Source organism: Oryctolagus cuniculus, chromosome 15 (genome assembly GCF_051225735.1).
Source record: "Oryctolagus cuniculus isolate XC-2025 breed Fujian yellow rabbit chromosome 15, ASM5122573v1, whole genome shotgun sequence".
Lineage (NCBI taxonomy): Eukaryota > Metazoa > Chordata > Mammalia > Lagomorpha > Leporidae > Oryctolagus > Oryctolagus cuniculus.
In genome coordinates this window covers 1163573-1169632 of record NC_142881.1, presented here as the reverse complement: position 1 = coordinate 1169632, position 6060 = coordinate 1163573, and the positions used below count along the sequence as shown (strand labels likewise).

Here is a 6060-nt window from a genome sequence, read left to right as displayed (position 1 = left end):
CGGCTCCTACTTCGTGGCTGATCTGCTGCAAACACAGCCCCTTCCTCCTTACTCTCCCTCCCACAGGAGCCCCAAACACCTCCTGGGCACAGCTGCCCCCCGCCATGGGGACCCAGGAGCTCCGCCTCTCCCGCAGGCAGCAGGGCCACGGCTCCCGGCTGCTGGGACAGGAACCCACCGCCCTCCCCAGTGCTCACGGCTGAGTGCTGGTGCCGTAAACTGCGACTGTTTAGGCAGAGCGCTGACTTCAGACGCGCTGCATTGTGGTCAGGAGGTGGGGAACATCACACACCCTCATTCTTGCAGCCAGCCAGAGCCGTGCCCGAGGCCGCCAGGAGCCGGCACATTCTGGCTCGTTCCGCGCCATCTCGGGCTGTGTTTGGCTCCGAGTGAAACCAAACCACGCTGACTCCTTGGCAGGGCCGAGTTTCTCACTCTGTCAGGGGCGGTTGAGGAGCCAGGAACCGCTCTCCTGACCTCAGCAACAAGCCTGCATTGATGGATTTTTTAAACTTTAATTTATCCTGAATAAAATATCAAAATGATGCCCAAATTATATCTGATCCGATCAAACAAATCACGGCTGCCAAGTGAGAGGAACGAGCTGCTGGCGGAGCGCAGGGCGCGTGGGCTGCTTACGGAAGTTAAATCAAGGTCGGAGGTCAAAGGTCGGAGGTCGGAAATTAAGGTCCCAGCAGTTAAGGGGGCAGTGTCCTTGCTCTCTGTGATTGACGGGACGATTCGCAAGCATGACCCCCACCTGCTCCCCAGCCGCTTCCAGCCCAAACCCAAGTGCTGAGCCCGCACTCTGCTGGGTGCAGGGGCAGAGGGCAGTGAGGGCCAAGAGGAAGACAGCTAAGGGATTCAGACAACAACCACAGCCTCAAGTGTGACCACCCACAGCCGGCCACGGTGACCACAGCCTCAAATGTAACCACCCACGGCCGGCCACAGTGACCACAGCCTCAAATGTAACCACCCACGGCCGGCCACAGTGACCACAGGTGTGACCACCCACAGCCGGCCACGGTGACCACAGGTGTGACCACCCACAGCCAGCCACGAGTGACCATAGGTGTAACCACCCACAGCCAGCCACGGTGACCACAGGTGTGACCACCCACGGCCAGCCACAGTGACCACAGGTGTAACCACCCACAGCCAGCCACAGTGACCACAGCCTCAAATGTAACCACCCACAGCCAGCCACAGTGACCACAGCCTCAAATGTAACCACCCACGGCTGGCCACAGTGACCACAGCCTCAAATGTAACCACCCACGGCCGGCCACAGTGACCACAGCCTCAAATGTAACCACCCACGGCCGGCCACAGTGACCACAGCCTCAAATGTAACCACCCACGGCCGGCCACAGTGACCACAGCCTCAAATGTAACCACCCACAGCCGGCCACGATGACCACAGGTGTAACCGCCCCTGGCCAGCCATGAGTGACCACAGTTATAACCATCCACAGCCGGCCACGGTGACCACAGGTGTGACCACCCACAGCCAGCCACGAGTGACCATAGGTGTAACCACCCACAGCCAGCCACGGTGACCACAGGTGTGACCACCCACGGCCAGCCACAGTGACCACAGGTGTAACCACCCACAGCCGGCCACGGTGACCACAGGTATAACCACCCACAGCCAGCCACAAGTGACCACAGGTGTGACCACCCACAGCCGGCCACGGTGACCACTGGTGTGACCACCCACAGCCAGCCACGGTGACCTCTAGCATGCCTTCTGCACCAAGTGCAGGAAACCCTGCTCCCCATTCCCCAGCACAGCCCCCCGATTCAGCCAAGCAGACCCCAGATGCAGAAGGCACAGGTGAGTGGCGCCGGGGCCCGGCAATGGCCGGGGAGAGGCAGAGCGGTGGTGGGAGTGGAGGCAGAGACAGGGCCTCTGCTCTTCAGGGGAGAATCCGTGGAAGGAGCTGGTTCTTGGTCCAGTTCCACGACGTCCCTGGGGGGAAGCAACGGGCTCCCCCAGCCCAGGGATGGACAGGTGGGGCTCCTGACGCCAGCTGTCCCAGAAGCACCCGCAGGGAACAAACCCTCCAGGACACGGAATCTGACGGTCACGGCCGGGTGGTGTGGTGGTCACCTCCTGTACGTGGGCAGAGGGCTACGTGCATCCCAGGAGCTGGCAGGGCAGTGGCCGCACCACAGACCCCGGGGATGGACGCCAGGATCCCAGGCCTGTGGGGCAGGAAGGTGGCTTCTAAGTATGATGACAAACCTGAAAACAAAACGCCGCCCCTGGGCCCCTCTGGGTCCTGTGTCCACACAGCAGGCGTCCAGGATGGAGAGCTCCACGCTGGGCTGGGGCTGCCCCCTTCACCTCTGAGTCCTGCCCCCGCCTTAGAGGCACGGGATGGGCCTGCTCTGGGCCTCCCGTCCTGTCCCTGCCCAGCAGAGGATCCAGGGCCATCAGTGCCGGGACTCAGGCTCCATTCGTGGGAGCCTGACCCGGAGCAGGACGCTGCAGGGGTGCCCAGCCCGCCCCTGCGGACAGAGCCGTTCCCACTGCAGGGGGAGCCTGCCGCCCTCAGCACAGGGCCCAGAGGCAGGCGCAGCCTCGGGCCAGGCGGACTGCCTGGACTTCACCCCGCCTCACGCCCCCTTCCCAGCTCAGGGGGAGGAGCCTGGGCTACGGCATCTGGACGCAGCTGCCCCCCAGCTGACCCCCGCAGCCGGCAGGAGGGAGCCGGTGGGGAGGAGGAGGTGGCAGAGGAGCCACGGCTGCCCAGCACCAGAGGGACTGGGACAGGCGACCCCCCCCCCCGACCTGGGCTCCCGCTCTGCTGGAAGGGCCCTGGGAAAGCCTCCGCACTGCCCAAAGAGAATGACTCGGCGGGTTTCTCTGGGGGGGGGAACAGCCAGGGCTGCCACGAGCCGTCCTGGAAACACCCTTAAAGTCACGGCGGGCGCAGGTGCAGCAGAGGCGGTGCGGCTCAGGCCGGGCCCGCGCAGCTCCTGTCTGGAGGAGCAGCCCCGGGTGGCAGAGCTGCCCTGAGGCCACACGGCAGGGACCAGGGGCAGCCACCAGGCTGAGGGGCCTTCCCTGTGCACTCGGCACCTGGGGTGGGCCCGAACACCGGGAGCCACCAGCCCACAGGGAGGCACACACAGGTGTGGGGACCGCAGAGCGGGCCTCTGAGCAGGCGCGGGCAGTGAGAGTTGGCGCTCTCGCGGTCATGGCAGTGACAGAGAGGGAGCCCCGCCCCAGCCCACAGCAGGAAGGCATCGGGCAGTGGGCCAAGGGCCCCCTCCTGCAGGGTCTGAGAGGGGACAAGGCGGTGGGGGTGAGCGCCAGGAGCTGGTCACACCAGGAGTTGGCTTGCAGGGCTGCAGTGGGCACAGCACCCCTCAGGGGTCCCTCGGACAGGGGAGCAGAGACCCAGCCCTGCGGGAGGGAGCAGAGACCACAGACACCAGTGCCTGTGCAATCCAAGTCCCTTACACTCTGCATCCCAGCCTCCGCCAAGGCGACCAGAAAAGCCTATGGCAGCAGCCCCCGGTGGACCAGCGGGTCTCTCTCATTTCAGGAGGGACGAAAATGCCCCAGGGACCAGGGTGCACACGGTTGAGGGGGAACAGCTGAATCTGCATTTGTTTGAGGAAGAAGAATCCAGGTGGAGTACACACGTGTGCTGGGGCAGGCCCAGGTGGAGTGCACACGTGTGCCAGGGCAGATCCAGGTGGAGTGCACACGTGTGGCGGGGCAGATCCAGATGGAGTGCACACGTGTGGCGGGGCAGATCCAGGTGGAGTGCACACGTGTGCCGGGGCAGATCCAGGTGGAGTGAACACGTGTGCTGGGGCAGACCCGGGTGGAGTGCACAAGCGTGCCGGGGCAGATCCAGGTGAGGTGTACACGTGTGCCGGGGCAGGCCCGGGGGGCGTATCCGGGTCGTCTGTGTTCAGGCCCGGAGGCGGCCTCCGCTCAGGGAGGTGGGGCAGGTCTGTGGTTGTCGCTGCCTTAGTGGACCTCAAGTAGCAGCAGAAAGACAACAGCGGGAGCTTCGTGTCTGTGAAGCCGAGGCCGGCACCCAGCCCGGCCAGGACGGGGGAGTCTGGGCATTTGGGGCTGGATGACATTTGTGTTCAAAGGGGACAGTGGAGACGCCAGTTCTGTCTCGCTCTGTCCTGGTCAGAGTGGCTGCGTCCAGTGGGTGTTGGTGCAGTCCCTGGGGTCATCAGGAGGCTCCCGGGCGTTTCAAGGTGTGGGCTCGGCCCACTGTGCTTCGTCTTAACCACTTGGCCGGCACGGAGCAAACGCCACTGCTCTGCCAGACACGTTTTCCGGCGGCGCTGGGTGTGTAATGAGGGGAGGAGCGTGCGGTCCCGGCCGACGGAGGGGTCTCACGGGTGACTCGAGGCATCAGGAGGGACTCAGAGCTCCTGAGTGGGATCCAGGGCGGGGTGGACGCGGGGGAGGCTGCATGGGAAAAGCCAGGACGAAAAGTGCCGACCGGCCCCAGGCAGCCCTGCGGGGCACGGCGGTGTCGCCTGTTAGGATTCAGTAGAAAGAGGCTCATTTCCATGGCGAATGGGTATAAAACAGACTCCGCCAAAGTACCGGATGAGTGATCTCTTAATATAATAAAGCCGCTGTCCTCTTTGTTTGCAGTTTATATTGAAACCGCACTCGAATGTGATTTCCACACAGGGTTCCTGAGACGTTCCCCTGGGACACTGCAATTCAGCGACAGTGGATAGTGTACCGGAAATATGAAAAAGGAGCTCTCTGCTATCGGGAAAGACCCATAACATCGGATTAAGGAATGAATTATTTATTCAAAGTTCCGGGAAAGTCCTGGGGTGGCAAAACCAAGTTTCTGAATAAAGAAAGAAGAGAGATTGTTAGACGCAGAAAAACGCCCTGCCTGGGCAGGAGATGCGGCCGGCGCCCAGCCGCTCACTGGCAGGCTGCCCTCCACCCCTGCCCCAGACTCCGCCCCCACCTGCCTCGGGCCCCAACAGAGGAAGGGGCTGCCCGGAGCATGGTGAGCCTGCAGAGGGCGCAGGAGCTCACAGAAAGGCAGAGAGAGAGAGAGAGAGAGAGAGAGAGAGAGAGAGAGAGTCTTTTATCCACAGGCTCACTCTTCAAACGCCTGCAATACCCAGGGTTAGACCAAGCTGAGGCCAGGGCCTGAGGACTCCATCTGGGTCCCCACATGGATGCAGGGGCCCAAGCACCTGAGCCGTCATCTGCCGCTTCCCGAAGTACATCAGCAGGAGGCTGGACCGGAAGCGGAGCAGCCAGGACTTGAGCGGGGTCCTAGGTGGGACTTCGCCCGCCGTGCCTGACGGCCGCCCCATAAATCACTGCGAAAGCAGCAGTACGGCCAGCACCTCGGTCTCAGAGACACGAGTGCTCCACCCGGACGCCCAGCAGGAGGGGAGAGCTGGCCGTGGCCTTGGCGCAGGCCCGGAACCAGTGCTCCCCCAGCCTGGCAAGGCCTCTCGCCACACGAACCCACAGGTGCCCACATTTCTTCTCCTCACGGACACCACCGGCCAGAAGCTGCTTGGCCTTGTGGCTTGAGCGCCTGGTTGAGCTCACCTTTCCCCACGGCCTCCCCGTGGCTCTGATGGCCGCCCGAGCGCCTCTCCCACCCCGTGCACCGCGCTCCGAGACCCGGGCTCCGGCGCACCGACCACTCGTTCTCCGCCTGGCCTAAGCCTCACCGCATTGTGACCTCGGCTCGTACCCCCTAAATCAGCAACTCCACGGTGCATTCCGGGGTCCTGAAAACCGACAGGCTCGCTGAGGGGCCACACCCGCGGAAATGAGTGGAGAGACGGCGTCTTCACCCTATCGAGTTAATAATCCTTCCCTTCGTTTGTCTTATTTTATTTCTTTCAGTAAAATTTTATCGATTGCTTTGTATGGGATCGCAGATTGCTGAGGCTTGCTCCAGGAACTGCTGGGCGGCGCCGCGATGAAGCCGTTTTATTTATTGCGCTTTCTAACGGCTTCCAGCGCGGGCACTTCCAGAGCCGCTGGCTGTGCTGCCTTTACTAGCTGTTCTGCTCTTGTGC

At 62.9% G+C, this 6060-nt stretch overlaps 1 long non-coding RNA gene across 1 annotated transcript; it reads left to right on the top strand.

Moving 5' to 3' along the window:
- The first annotated feature begins 1672 nt into the window (after positions 1-1672).
- LOC149121885 (uncharacterized) lies at positions 1673-5731 on the top strand. Its single transcript, XR_016221402.1, has 2 exons — positions 1673-1840; positions 4685-5731. It is a non-coding gene; the product is annotated as an uncharacterized LOC149121885 (long non-coding RNA).
- The last annotated feature ends 329 nt before the right edge of the window (positions 5732-6060 follow it).